We start from the raw sequence: 16,077 nt of genomic DNA on the forward strand, positions 1-16,077 counted from the left end.
TGCCTTTGGAGCTCTATACATTGACCTAATTGCCTGGACAAACCCCACACCAACACCATGTCCCCTAAGTGTGGTCCATAAAAATTCCCATGAGACACGGCCAAACGCCTTTTCTGCGTCTAATAATATTACCCCACATGGCATCTTAGGTGTATTGGCAATATCTAGCAGTGTTGTAACTCTGCTTATATGGTTGACCGTGTCTCTGCCTTGTATGAACCCGTGCTGGTGAACCGAAACTAAGGCCTTAATAACCTGCGTTAAGCGTGCCGCTAACATTTTTGCATAGATTTTGCAATCGCAGTTTATTAATGATGTTGGTCTGAATGACCCTGGGAGAGTAGGGGGTTTTTCTTTTTTTTAAAACACAATAATGCTTGCCTCATCCCAGGATAACGGAGCATCCCCCATTTGTGCCTCTCGGCAAACCTCAAGCATATTCTCCTGAATTTCAGGCAGCAATAATCAATATATCTCTAGTGGGAGTCTGTCAGGCCCTGCAGCTTTTCCCATAGCTAATGCACCCACCTCGTCTATCAACTCTTGCATTTAAATTGGTTCCTCTAATGCCCTCTTATCCTCTTCCTCAAAGATTATCCTATAAAGGTCCTTATATAATTCTTCCTATCCAACTAAACTCTGTTCATCCTCAGAATGAAGCTTTTCATAAAATGTTCTAAACACCTCTAGGATACCCTCTGGTGTCTATTGTGTTCCCTGCCAAATCCTCAATTGACACTATTGTGTTCTCCACCTCTTTACATCTAATCTTCTTTGCAAGGCACCTACCGGTTGTTTCCCCAAACTCGTAGCAGTCTTTTCTAATAAGATGGTATTTTTTGGCGATATCTTTAGCCCATTCCTCATTGATCTTAGATTTAGCCCAAGCCACCTCTGTTTGAGCCAGTGCAATGTAGGCTTTGTCCCGCACTGCCTCCATTAACCTATGTTCTGAGTGTCGTAGCTTCTCATATAATTGCATCTGTTGTTGTCTGAGTTGATTCTGTATGCGCAGGCAAAATCTGAATATCTCCCCCCTGAGTCCTGCTTTCATTGCATCCCAGACCATGCCTTCTCCAGTGGAACCACGATTTATACCTAAAAATTCTACCACCCATTTACGCATGTGTGCTACAAACTCCTCATTTAATAATAGCTTTTTGTCGAAGGAAAATGTGCTACTAGGGCGAGTTAACCCGGACAGCGCTAGTTTCAGTATGACTGGATTATGATCCGAGGTTATACAAGGGTAGACCAGCATTTGTGCGTCTTTTAGAAGTGTTTTTGGTGTGAAAAAAAAATCTAATCTAGTGAGCTTTTGATGGGGGCATGAATAGTGCGTATATCCTGGTTCGGGGTGATTTAGCCTGGGCCATACATCAATTAACCCATGTTCAAAGAGAAGCTGTTGTAGAGCTTCAACTTTGGGTTTTTTCCCAACATATTTGTCACCTCCGGGTCCTTTAATAACATCCTCCAGCTGTATATTGAAATCGCCAGTCAAAATCAATGGAGTTGCCCAATTAGCTAATTCCATATTAAGATATGTAATTATTTGTTCCTCATCATGATTAGAGCCATAGACAGAACATATTGTGCAGCTCTTATTAGCAACAACATATTCCATCATGGCCCATCACCTGTACTTGTCTGCAGCCATTTTATTCACTTTTAAGAGACCTCTTTTAGACAATATAGCGACCCCTCGGGTGGTAGTCGCTTGTGTAGTAGAGACCTGCATCTCCAGCCCAAGTTCTTTTAAGTAATTATGTTTGTTTCAAGGGACGTGTGTCTCTTGGAAACAAACTACATCAGGTGACATGTTTTTTATTTCATAGGCTACTCTTTGCCGCTTGCCCCTATCATTGAGCCCCCGCACATTAAATGTACATACGGTTAGTCCTGCCATTAGCTAGTTTTAGGCCACTGTGCCGTCTTCCTTCACATCTTGAATGTCTCTTTCTTTGTTTTTCCTCTCTTCCCATTCTTCCTTCATGTCCCCAAAAATAGCTACTGACTTTTTTCCCTCCAATTTTATCCCCATACACACCCCCCTCTGGCAGCCTCCCCCTTCCCCAAACCAAACACACCGCCCACCTCCCCTATCCTGCCTTATCTGCCAGCTGAAGGCCCCCACCCTTTCCCCAACGTGTAGGCGAATAGACCCCTCGGTTTACAGTGATGGAGAGACGCGATGCCACCCCAGCCCCCCGTGTCTCCCCGATGCATTCTACTTTACCTGACCCATATGAAATTTGGAAAAAGGAAACAACACCCTTTAGGCAATAGAATAAAGATTACACGAGACATACAGAAAAAACATGTTTCATACTTAATGATCTTTGAGAAGTAGTGCCAACGCCTTTTACATGTAACATTTGCATGTAGACATCAAAGCCTTACATAAATTCCTTCCCTATTACTTGATCTCTTTCACTTTTACTTCAGAGAAAAAAAATCTTTTTTTATCTTTATAGATAACTTTTAATTTGGCAGGGGCTAATAGAAATGCCTGTGCCCCCTTCTCTTGAAGAGGCGCAACTAGCTGTCTGAGCTGCCACCGTTTTTCCACAGTAGTGGGACAAAAATCAGGGCGAACAAAAAATTCTACCCCCGCAGCTTTCCTCTGCCTGTCTGGCCTCGCTAAATCAGATAATGCCTGCCTTGACAAGTAATTAGAGAGGCATATCAATATAGCCCTAGGTCATACGTTAACCTGATTATGTTTTACTTGAAACGGGAATCTATGGGCTCATTGTATCTCATTTTCCCATGACCATCGAGATAGTTCGGGAAAAGCCTCAGTAAAAAGTTTAACAATAAAACTGCGGGAGTCTGTCCCCTCGACCCCTTCAGGCACACCAAGAATTCTTAGATTGTTCTGTCTTAGATTATTTTCCATGTCCTCGATCTTCCACTATAGATCATCTCTATGTTTTGTTAATGCCTCAGTAGTTGTCTTCTGAACCACCATTTTGTCCTCTAAGGTGGATATCCGGGTCTCTGCCTCCGTTATTCTTTCCCCGATTTCTGAACACGTTTTAGCCATCCGACGAATAGTGTTCTGTAATTTTCTACAGGCACCCTGCGTTTTCAAACTTTCTACCCAGCTTTCCTCCCTATGGGCCTTTCCTCCCTATTGTCTCATATATGAGGGTTAGGGAAATACTCTCATACCGTTCTACTGCCCTTCCCGAAGAGTTCTGTTCTGGATCTATTTGACTACAACATTGGCTACTACTTGGACTTGATATATGTGGCATTATTTTCTTGCGTACAGTCCCACTAGCATGTGCTCTATCTGCCCTTCTCTGGGTTTCTTCTTCCAAACATATACTACTAGTCTCACTCCAGCACCTGTTTGACAAATTAAGCAGATCCTCGGATACCTGCAAAGACTCATCCCCCGAAGAGCTTGAGTGAAAAAAAAGGACCCTCTACATCTGGGGCTTGTGCATTCATCGCCAACAACCCCTCCGACACTGACCCGGCTTTAAAGCTTCCTCTCCGCTCCTGGGGAGGCCCATCCTCAGCTACTATAATCAATCTAATTTCCGGGGTGTCCAAGTTCGCCGTGTCTGGGTCTGGATCTCTTATTGTTGCCAAACCCCCACTGTTCTGATTTTTCATTGCATCATCAGAGAGAACCACAGCTCCCTCACTCGCTGCTAAAGTAGTCCCTTTTTTCATTATATTGGTATGAGTCATACTCAGCCCTTTACCCCTGCTCACCTCAGAAGAGTTCTGGGTTTGGGTTTCTCCTCGTTTCGCCGCCCAAAAAATTGCAGGGGTGATTTTCTTTTGCTTCTTAGCTTTGCCTTTCAAGCTTTCTTTTGTAGCTGATCCACCTCGTTGTGTGTTTGGATCTGTTTGGTCGCTTTCCATTCCTTTGCTTTGTGCCGATGTGTTTCACCCCGCAGAAGCAGTAACGTTTCATGTTTTGCCGGCCCTGGAGCTCTTAGGTTGCATCCTAACATCCACTTCGGCCCGGGTGCCCCCCCCGCGGCCCCAGAAATTGCCGAAAGGCACACCAAGCGCACTGGGACCGGGACCACATGTTCTTGAGCAGCTTGTCATTATATGTGACTTTTGTCACTCTATAATCATCATTTGATACCATTCCTCATCACAGCCTATGGCAAGTTATTTATACTATAGGTTTCCACTAAATCTTTTGAACATCATCATTCTTCTCCGTGATAGCAATGATGCTAAATTCAGATATGGTTCTGATGGTCATGATCTTATAACTACTACTAAGGTCAAAAACCTCTATAATATTTATTTAATCAGGGATTCGTGGATCAAAATAGACTGGGGTGTAAAACACATGGCAATCTAACAGAACACTTCTTAGCACACAAATATATTCGCCATTTTTGAAATTTAGATTAGGCATTCCATCTTTAACAAATGTTACTGACAAATAATCTAGTAGACTGTTTCATCTTATTTGTGCTGTTAGTTAGGTAATTCACATGAAACATATATTAATGGTGTGCTTTTTCTCCCCTCTTTTTCACAAGCCAAGGATGAAATGTTTCTCCATAATATGGGAATACATAGCTGCATGGTCACCTTCTGAATAGAAAAGACAAATACATATGTGTTGGTTTTTGCCCTATCCTGTTATTTTTTTATTGCTTGAATAATTATATCGAACAGTTTTACAATTGCACTATGAATGGTTTCTTCAACTATAGAGGATGGATTTGTACAGACATATTTACATTTGAATATTCTCCTTTTTTCCTTTACTTAATGATTTAGAGAATTTAGAGAATCGCATTCACCAACTTCGCAATTCATTTTTGTTATAGTACTTGATAATATGATGGTTAGAAGCAGGATAAGCTGTTGTTTCACTGATATATTTGGACTTTATGTGATTTTAAATGTAATATTTTTATTTATTTTTCAAACATTTTAATGTTTCATGTATTGGACATGAAGTATTATGGGAATATATCCTGAAATAAACTTGATGAAAATGGATGAAAATCTGTTTTGGTGCCCATCGGTGTGCTGCAAGGCATTATAAAGATACATCAATAACATGTATTTTTTTAGCAATTCAAAAATACACTAATTGCCTCTTAATTATCACTTTACTGGACTATTGCAATGGTTTCTACTTAGGGATGCAAATGTTTCAGTAAACAAAAGCTGCCATTGTTCCCAAATTCTGAAGTTTGAACAAGAGAAACATACCAATATCTGACCATTGCTTACCAGTGCTTTATTCTCTACCATGATAGAAAGTTGAACAGTGGATACACTGCATTATTTGTTGGCCTCCATCATACAGCACCACTTTCTTGCTGGGGAACCAGCAGATACCTTCCATGCCATACACTGCAGTCCAGAACTGCGTGATCCTTTCAGTTTCCAATGTTCACTTGTCAGAAAAAAACAGAGGAGTGTTCCAGTCTTGTACCTTTACTCTAGATCAAACATGTGGTCAGAAAAAAAGTAGCTTCTATGATTAATAGTTCATAAATCAGGTAAATCCATTGTTGGTCCATAACACAAACACTTTCATTTTGAGATTTTAAACTAAAGAAAGCCAACTTACTTTCAGGATGGGCAGTTTCTGGCCCGTATCTGAGACGCATCCTCCATCAGCTTCTTTAGAAAAAAGAATATCTTAGATATTTGTGCTATATAAAAATTGCCAAATCAAATTCATTTGTTTAATTATTAAATTGAATATGAACACATCTAAGAATGGGATCCTGGGGTAATAAAGGAAATGCATATGTGAACCTTGAGTCTATGACCACTCTATCTTAGCCAGTGTCCTGCTTCTATCTGAGACTGTGAAGGATCTTCCTGCCTCCTTGCTTGGTAATAATCTGAAGAGAAAGTGCTCCTTCACAAAGATATTTTGGAATATGTATGAAAGTACTTTTGAAGTACTCATTTACATCTTTTGTGAGTAAACATTTAAAATAAGAATAAAAGAGTACTCCTGTGGTACTACTTTTCTTAATCACAAACGGTTTTGGGAATTTTCCCTTATGTGTACTATATGTTCTAGCACTGTTACGGACTGAATTTGCCAGTGGAGTAAATCTCAGTGTCATTTCTATGGTGTTCTCAAGCAATCTCTATTCTCTCTCTCTAGCCTGCCATTGCGTTAATATTTTTTATGCTCTAGGCTGCTCTTTCTCTCTGCTCCAAATCACATGCCTTTCTTACTGTTGTGGTTGTCACATCACTGTTTTTTACTGATACTTGCACAGTTTCACTCTCCATTGGCACACCTTTATTCTCCCTCTTTCTCTTCTACTTACTCTTTCATTGTTAATTCACTGCGCTTTCTCATTATGCCAGTCCACTGCCCTGTAACTCTGCTATTCCACTCCACTATTCTTTAACCCCTCTAAGCTATTTTACTGTCATCTGTATGTACTCTACTAATTATCATTCTTCTCATCACATTCTCATTTTTTTCTTTTAGTGTGTCACTTTCTTCTTGCCGCTTTGCTATCTGAAACACCCTCTACTTCATGACCAGTTGTCTGACTTTTAGTTTCCCCTCAATGCAATCTCTGTTCCTAACCCCACCTGTTATCCCTCATCAGAAACATGCATCTAAAAAAATATATAAATAATCACATAGGCAAAACCTACTGCATTTACCAATGCTTGTTTTGCTTTCTTGCCTTTCCATTGATATAAGCTATTTTCCAGGTTAAACATTGAAAGTGACCTTGCCGGCCATTGCTGAAATATAGGGGTACAAGGTTGAGCCAGGCCGCCGCCCTCCCCCTATTTTTGACTCTCCTTCTCTCCTCTCTCAATAGACTGAGACTGAACTATTTTGTCTAATACCCGATGGAGCTACCTGGTTTAGCTATAGGGGAGATGGGCTGTGGAATCCCTCCTTGGTCGTCACCTACCCAGCCGGCCCTTAGATAGACTTCATTTCCTCTCTCTTTGTTGTCTCTTCCCCTATCCCCCCTATCTCTACTTCCATGCCCCCTCCCCACTACCCTCCATCTATTTTGCCCCCCACGTCTCTTTAAATATTTTTCCCACTGAGACCGAGCTATTTGGCCAATGCCCGGTGGAGCTACCTGATAGCTATTGAGGAGATGGATTTTGGGTCTTCCCCTCGACTGTCACCTACCCAGCCAGACCTTGGACAGACTTTCCTTTCGTCTCTCTGCCGCTTCTCCCTCCCACTTCTTTACCCTTACCACTTCCCCTCAAAACCTCAATTATCTCGTCTCCTATGTTCTTGTTATTGTTTGTCTAGCAACTGATGTAAATTGAACTGATTTAATCTTGTAATGTAATTTTTGTGGAACCTCATGTAAAGCGCTCTGATACCTCCGGGTCTAGCCAGCGCTATATAAAACTCTTGAATAAATAAATAAATAAATGAATAAATACAGATACGAGCTACTGCCATAGCCACAAAGACAAAGCCACCTTTGTCTTTGTAATGCCAGCAGTATTATTAGCCCCCCTAATAATAAAAGTTGAGGAGTTAATATCACATCCACATGGAGGACCACCCTCAGAAAGCTAGGTATATTTTACTTAAGAGAGTCTAGAGCTGGGTAAATGCTGAACATGTGTCCCAAATCTGCCTCCCGACTTTGACAGCGCTGACAGCAGATACCTACATTTCTCCTCCAGCTCGCTATTTTTGCTAGAGTATAATACAAGTTAAAAAGCGTCTTACAAATTTGTGCCTGCAGACAAGAGCAAAGTATATCCAAGCTCACGTGAAACAAGGAAGCTACTGCCTGTGGTCTGTGGCCATTTTTACCACATCTCAGGCAATTTCTTGAGATCGTCAGATATAAAGCCACTCAAGTAATCACACATTTGATCTTTTCTTACAGATATTATTATCACCAATGAGCTCAACCATTGTTTCCTTAGTAAACCGGATTGCTCCACCACATTTTTTAACAAGATATCCCAAACCTGAAAATATTTTTTTAAATCTCTCTTTTCTACCCTGTACTCCAGTTGTAGCTCCCAAAATGAGAGTTCTTTATTTCCATCAAATAAATCACTTAGCTTCTCAAACCCATTAGCTTACCACCTGAGACAATGAGTCTTGAAATATCTTTAGGAGCAAGGGAGACCTACAGATAGGGGTGCAGTAAATTTATCTCCCAATGCCAATCTTCTTCTTAAAGAACACGCAGAACTTAAAGGCAGCTTGCAGGGACTTAAAGATAACTTTTTGTAATAGCTTGGCTCAAACATTTTAAAACACACTCCTTAGTGCCATCCCCTATTAGCAATTCATAAATAGGAGGCGTCACAACTGCCACCTGACAATCAATCTGCCTTGCTCCAGTAAGAGATTTCATGTTTTGTAGGGCCTTTGACCACTGATAGTATGTAACATTTGGGACTGCTTAGCTGCCGCTTGCCCTAGGCAACATCAAACACCTAAGAGCCCTTCTGGATTTGGCATAGGACTAAGTAAAACTGCTAGACATCTCCTTCATTGTCTTGAACCATCTTTTTTCACACTATAATGGTATTGCCCTCAAAATGAATACAGAACTTTGGGAAAGGATAACATTTTTATTGCATTGCAGTATCCAATAATCATGAGATGGAGATTATCCATTCTACTAAAGTCCTTATATATTACTGTGGCTAGATTTAGTTCCACAATCTGAAAAATTTTAGGTGTAATATTTACTCCCAGAAACACAGCTTGTTCTACTATAGGATCGTCCTCCAAATGTATCTGATCATTGACAACCAGCTGTGTCTCATTACGGTTCAAGGAATAACCAGAAGGTTTTCCAAATTTTAAGGCCTCTTTTTCAAACTCCTTTATTGTCCCATCTTAATCCAGTGTCACAAGTGTCCAAAAGAACTCATTGGTTGAATTAAAGCATTGGATTTAAATTTTATTATCAGAGGATCAATAGAAAGAGCAGATAATAAGGGCTAGAAGGGATACCCCTGTCTCTTATTAATCATTTTGTGAAAAAGCGCAGACTACCCTGCCATAATGTAATGCCTAGCTGTTACAATTCTGTGAACTGCTTTAATAGCCTTGAAGAATCCCTGACTGTATTTGTGCCACCTAAACATGGCCTCCAGATTTTCCCAGGTAACCCGATCAAAAGCCTTTTCAGCATCTAAAATTCCCAAGACCATAGGATCTCCTGTCACACAACACCAGCTCCATTGAACAATGTTATAATTCAACTAATATGATTGGTGGTTCTTCTCCCATGTATGAAACTGTGTTGTCTTGGGGGTACCAGTTTGCCAATAAAAGATTTAACCTTGAAGCCAAAATCTTAGAGTTCATTTTGGCATCACTGTTGATCAATGAGGCAGGTCTGTATAACGTAGGATCATGAGGAGGCTTCTCGTTCTTCTTAGAAACAACTCTATTTGTAGTTGCCCAACATTCTGGAGTCTGTTGACTGCTTTGTACCTTGCGCTAAATATTAACTAAATCTACCTGTAGGGCTAAAAAGACGTATTAAATTCCAGAGGGATTCTATCCGAACCCACTGCGTTTCCAGAATGTAAGGCCCTGAGTGCCTAACTAATTTTGTTATTGCAAAAGGGGTCATCCAAATATTCCCGCTCTTCAGAATTGAATTAAATCACATAACCTTTATCGATTTCACTTTAAAAATCATAAAAGCATAAAATATAGCATTTCAGAAATCATCGAAGTCAGAATTTTTTTAAAACATATATACAATAAACATAAGAAGCAAAATATTCCACAAGTACATACTTACAATCTTATAAATTCTTTCTGTACTTGATCACAGCCCACAAGAAACTTGACATGATTCAGGTTGACTCTTCAGAAAGTGATCACTTATTGAAATGTAAAGCGTGGTGGATGAAATCAAGAGCCTTCACAGAATGACAAATAAAGAATAGCACATAGTTGATAAGGTGGTAATTCCAAGGGCTGGATTGAGACCCTTTCTTGTGTAAAGGAAACAATAGTGACCCTGGTCATGACTATGGGATGTTTGTCTTTAATAATTATTCTTGGAATAGGTGGGCCATTACTGAGGCCCATCGAGTTGGGGCACATGTATCTATCAAGGGTGGGATGCCACTTGGGCCCAGGGCTCCACTTGGGCACATTTCTTTGATGGCTGTCACCATTTGGTCCAGGCTTACTGATGTCATGTCTACATGGCCCATGCTAATTGATGTCATTAGCACGTTGGTGCCTTGTCGAGGTACTTCGATCTCACTTCCATCTATCACTTGATCTATATGTAAATTTTTAATGTAGGATTCTGATTCAGCAGGGGTAATATTAACTGCCTTTGCCTGATGTTTTAGGGTTGAGCTATTATTGATCCATAGCCAGAATTTCCTCTGATCTTTAGATTTTATTATTGCGTGAAATTCAGGCAACCTTCTGGCTTTCTTCTCCCTTTTTTGAGTCTAAAGATATTTCTTGTATTTCAGCCTAATCGTGGCAACCTGGTTCTGTAGCCACTTGCTTTCACCCTTATCATGGCTTAAGATTTTTCAAAGCTTGGTTTTGTTATTTTAATGCAGCTGTTAAATTCTTGCTCTGCTTTCTGCTTGTTGAGGTTTTACTTAGTACAGATTTCCTAGATGCTGGCTTGCTTCACTATGACTCTATAATTTTCCTTTAGGTGCACTGCCAGAAGGCCCCAGAGGTTTGAGTTGAGGTTTTCATTAGTTGTTTTCAAGGGCTCATCTAGATGAGTGATCTGCATGAGTATACACCCCTAAATACAACTTCATATGCCTCCTCACAGATATAACTAATATCAAAAGAAGAATAAATAAGATAAATTAAAAGCATACTTAATAGAAGAGACCAAATCAGGGGGGGCACTATGTAAACAATTACAAGCCAATTAATATACGCTTCTGGCTTAGCCCTTTATGCTGAGCCTGCTAGTTCATTTAAGTACTCCTTAGCTTTCATTTCTGAAATGAATACATGAGTCTTACTTTTAAATATAATCTAGAGATGAGCAGGGTTCATCAGGTAAGCTTCAGCTCCCTTCTCCTGACACAGCTTTATAAATTGTCTCAATCTCCATCGTCTTTCCCCAGTCAAAAGGCAACAGTCCAACCTTGTAAAAAAGGAATATCCATCAAGGTTTTACCTGCCATGGGGGTGTACTTTCTCAAAGATAGCCTGCCTGAGAAGGAAGTTGCCAAAATAGACAATAACTGCATTAGGCCTGGGGTGCCTTCCTCCCGTGGTTGACTTTGTCTTTTTAGCATAAAAGAGAACCAATGTGCTCTCTGAATCTCTTGTTCCCAATTCCAGCATCCTAGATCAGAAAAAGCTCCCTTGAACAGTATAATCACAAAGGTTCTAATATCATTGCATTTGACCCCTTCCTAGAGGCACAACATCTGCAAGTTGTTTTGCAACTGCCTGTTCTTGAAGTCCTCACGTTTCCATTGTATATCCAAGATCTGGGATTCTTGGGTCTCTGACGGTCTTTTCAGCACATCACGCCTGTCTCAATGCTGAAGTGCGGTTAGCAACCACAGTAATCCTTTCACCAATTTCAGTGCAGGCCTTGGAGATCTTTCTCATTGCTCCCTGCAATTTCTTTGCTACCATCCTTGCCTTGCAGCAATCAGAGCGAGTTTCTTCCTGGTGTTGCTTAATGGAGCGATATATAAGCCCCAATGTCGGCTCTCCCCGGTTTCCTTAATTAGGCTATCGGATTTATGGATGGTGAGAGACCTGCTGTTGGTTAGGTGGGTCCTTGTACACCTGCTGAGTTGGTGAGCAGTCCCATTTTAACCCAGGGACCGATAAATTCTCACCCTTTTTCCCAGCTGAATTTTGCCGTTTAGGCCTCCTATGTCACCTTACAAGCTTAAATATTGCTGTGGGGTTCATTTCTACTGATGAGCCGTACAACATGATACCTAAAGCTGATGAGTAGTCTACATCCTCCACATCCCCCACGCTAGGGGAGTCTGCTCCTTCACTTAATGAGAAGAACCTGTCTCCATGCTCAGAGGGTTTGTCTAGCATCTTATGTGTTCTGCCGTAGTCCTCTGCCATCCTAGTATCATTGTCCCACAACTTAGCCATTGAGGGAGTGTCTCTACCCTCTCTGCTATCACGGGTCCTTGCTAATACAGGGATACTACCCATAGACTTCCTGGTGAGCCAAGTAACTGTGCATTAGCGACCTCTAACTTCTCTGCTGAGGTTATAGAGGAGTGATTGCTTGAACAAAGGGAAAACTCAGCCTCAGGCCCATTTGCACTAATGTCAGAAAGTACAGTAGGAGAAGCCGGTCACCAAACCAACAGGGCGCACACCCTCTACAGAGGTTATCTCCTCAATCAGGAGAGAGGTAGATGCTGTGAGCAACTCATTATTTGTCCCTTTGGCTCCCTCTCTTTCAGACGCCTTATAGCTTGAAGCAGCACCTAATGCCATATTGCCCCCTTCCATTAAATTATGAGAAATTTCACTGACCTAAGGCCCAGGATCTACCTGTAAACTGCTGATTTGCTGATCAGAACATCATTTTGAATGGTTAGTGGCCCACCAGATAAAGATAACGCAAAGGGAGCAGCCATAGTCTGAGAAGATGGTTCGGACCCACCCTGCATTATTGAGACCTCACTGTCAGTTACCTCATCTCCACTGCCAGTGTAAACACTGCCCATAAGAGTATTTATCACAATTCTGTCTTGAGCATGGCCTCCCTGAGAGGCCTGCACTCCTGGGGGCTTTCTTAGCACACTTGCTGCCACAAGAAGATCCACTATGGAGGACCAAAGTCCAGGCCCAAAAGCTGGTACAGCATTATCCACACTTGCTTTGTATTTACTTCCCCAGCTGTTGGTGCTTGCTGCCCTTTGGGCCCGGCTTTCTCGTTGCCACGCTATTGTGATGTGTTTTTGAGTGGGGTGGGTCGGGAATGCGAGGTGCTGCTCAAGGATTCCACCCGCCCGCTCTCGAGTTAAGTGCCAACTCTTGAGTGTCATACCTAGCCCAGAGTATGCCCGCTTCCCTAGTAGCCAGGCAATTTGGTAATTGCAGCACCCACAGTGATGACTTAACCCGTATGTAGCACGCCAGACTGCATGACTTACAGCTGCTGCTGCTGCTACTGCTCCTTTAGCCTCCAAGAAACAGCATGACTGGAGCCGCGTCTCTGTACATCAGCTCTTACACTTGCTCATGCGGTAGACCTGCCTCCACTCACCAGCTCACACAATTCAATCAGCTGGGAAGGAGCACAGCCGAATGCGACTGCTCACATGGTCGACATAGTGCTTCCAGAAGTGAAGATGTCTTAATGTTGCATTACTGCTGTGATATAGGTTTAACAACAAGGGGTGGTGATGGACAGAGTTTCTGAATTAAGCAGAATACTCTCACCCAGTCAAGAGATCAGGGCTAGATCCAACACCGTTTTTTAGCTCACTGCACCATCCCAGTTCAGAACCTGGCTATATGCAAATTAGTCTGTTCCTGTCCCAGTGCATGATGGGAACAGGGCAAACCAAACTACCAAGCCAATTCTTACACTGGGAAGGAAACAAGCTTCCGGGGACCGGTTTCTGCCATTTCAGGCGTCGTCGGCCCGGCTTGCTTGAATCCTGATGGTGCAATGAGCAAGGGACTCACATCTGAGTATACCCTTCCACGCTTAGGGTGGACAAAATATTTAACAACAAGGGGTGGTGATGGACAGAGTTTCTGAATTAAGCAGAATACTCTCACCCAGTCAAGAGATCAGGGCTAGATCCAACACCATTTTTTAGCTCACTGCACCATCCCAGTTCAGAACCTGGCTATATGCAAATTAGTCTGTTCCTGTCCCAGTGCATGATGGGAACAGGGCAAACCAAACTACCAAGCCAATTTTTACACTGGGAAGGAAACAAGCTTCCGGGGACCGGTTTCTGCCATTTCAGGCGTCGTCGGCCCGGCTTGCTTGAATCCTGATGGTGCAATGAGCAAGGGACTCACATCTGAGTATACCCTTCCACGCTTAGGGTGGACAAAATATTTAACAACACGAGGCTGAAATGCCAGAAACCGGTCCCCGGAAGCTTGTATCCTTTCTGGTGAAGAATTGGCTTGGTAGTTTGGTCTGCCCTGTTCCCATGATGCACTGGGCCAGGGACAGACTAATTTGCATATAGCCAGGTTCTGAGCTGGGATGGGGCAGTGAGCTAAATAACGGTGATGGATCAAGCGCTGATCTTTGGACTGGGTAAGAGTGGTCTGCTTAATTCAGACACTCTGTTCATCACCACCCCCTTTTCTGAATCGTTTTTGGCCACTATAGGTGTGGCAGGGTATACTCAGACATGAGTCCCTTGCTCACTGCTCCATCAGGTTTCAAGCAAGCCGGGCCGACGAGGCTGAAATGCCAGAAACCGGTCCCCGGAAGCTTGTATCCTTTCTGGTGAAGAATTGGCTTGGTAGTTTGGTCTGCCCTGTTCCCATGATGCACTGGGCCAGGGACAGACTAATTTGCATATAGCCAGGTTCTGAGCTGGGATGGGGCAGTGAGCTAAATAACGGTGATGGATCAAGCCCTGATCTCTTGACTGGGTGAGAGTATTCTGCTTAATTCAGACACTCTGTTCATCACCACCCCCTTTTCTGAATCGTTTTTGGCCACTATAGGTGTGGCAGGGTATACTCAGACATGAGTCCCTTGCTCACTGCTCCATCAGGATTCAAGCAAGCCGGGCCGACGAGGCTGAAATGCCAGAAACCGGTCCCCGGAAGCTTGTATCCTTTCTGGTGAAGAATTGGCTTGGTAGTTTGGTCTGCCCTGTTCCCATGATGCACTGGGCCAGGGACAGACTAATTTGCATATAGCCAGGTTCTGAGCTGGGATGGGGCAGTGAGCTAAATAACGGTGATGGATCAAGCCCTGATCTTTTGACTGGGTAAGAGTGGTCTGCTTAATTCAGACACTCTGTTCATCACCACCCCCTTTTCTGAATCGTTTTTGGCCACTATAGGTGTGGCAGGGTATACTCAGACATGAGTCCCTTGCTCACTGCTCCATCAGGATTCAAGCAAGCCGGGCCGACGAGGCTGAAATGCCAGAAACCGGTCCCTGGAAGCTTGTATCCTTTCTGGTGAAGAATTGGCTTGGTAGTTTGGTCTGCCCTGTTCCCATGATGCACTGGGCCAGGGACAGACTAATTTGCATATAGCCAGGTTCTGAGCTGGGATGGGGCAGTGAGCTAAATAACGGTGATGGATCAAGCCCTGATCTTTGGACTGGGTAAGAGTGGTCTGCTTAATTCAGACACTCTGTTCATCACCACCCCCTTTTCTGAATCGTTTTTGGCCACTATAGGTGTGGCAGGGTATACTCAGACATGAGTCCCTTGCTCACTGCTCCATCAGGATTCAAGCAAGCCGGGCCGACGAGGCTGAAATGCCAGAAACCGGTCCCCGGAAACTTGTATCCTTTCTGGTGAAGAATTGGCTTGGTAGTTTGGTCTGCCCTGTTCCCATGATGCACTGGGCCAGGGACAGACTAATTTGCATATAGCCAGGTTCTGAGCTGGGATGGGGCAGTGAGCTAAATAACGGTGATGGAACAAGCCCTGATCTTTGGACTGGGTAAGAGTGGTCTGCTTAATTCAGACACTCTGTTCATCACCACCCCCTTTTCTGAATCGTGATATAGGTTTGACAAGCCTATAATTCTATTAGTGCAGGGAACTTCTAGGATTTAGTATGCCCGATATTAGCACTGGATATAATGGGGCTTATTTATGGGCCCTTGTGTCACTTTTGCGCTGCCGGTGCGTCACTTTTGACACACCAGCGGTGTAACAAATGCACCATGTTGCATCATATTTACAAAGTGACGCATCTAGATAGATGCGTCACTTTGTAAATAAACCCCTGTGCCACATTATACCTGCGCCAGGTATAATATATGCTGGGGGGGCATTCTGATGCAAGAAAGGATTGTAGAAGTGACACAGTAAAATCTATGAGATTTCACTGGGCCACTTCTAGGACACAAATGCGTCAATATCTCACGCCTGCCTCATGGCAGGCATAAGACTAATGCAGGCACATTTAACATGGGACTT

At 42.8% G+C, this 16,077-nt stretch overlaps 1 protein-coding gene across 1 annotated transcript in view; it reads left to right on the forward strand.

Moving 5' to 3' along the window:
- Window positions 1-16,077, forward strand: part of VSIG10L2 (V-set and immunoglobulin domain containing 10 like 2) — a 221,496-nt gene that overhangs the window by 33,254 nt on the left and 172,165 nt on the right. The gene's annotated exons all lie outside the window — the stretch shown is intronic.

The sequence above is a fragment of the Lissotriton helveticus genome, chromosome 3_1 (genome assembly GCF_964261635.1).
Source record: "Lissotriton helveticus chromosome 3_1, aLisHel1.1, whole genome shotgun sequence".
NCBI lineage: Eukaryota > Metazoa > Chordata > Amphibia > Caudata > Salamandridae > Lissotriton > Lissotriton helveticus.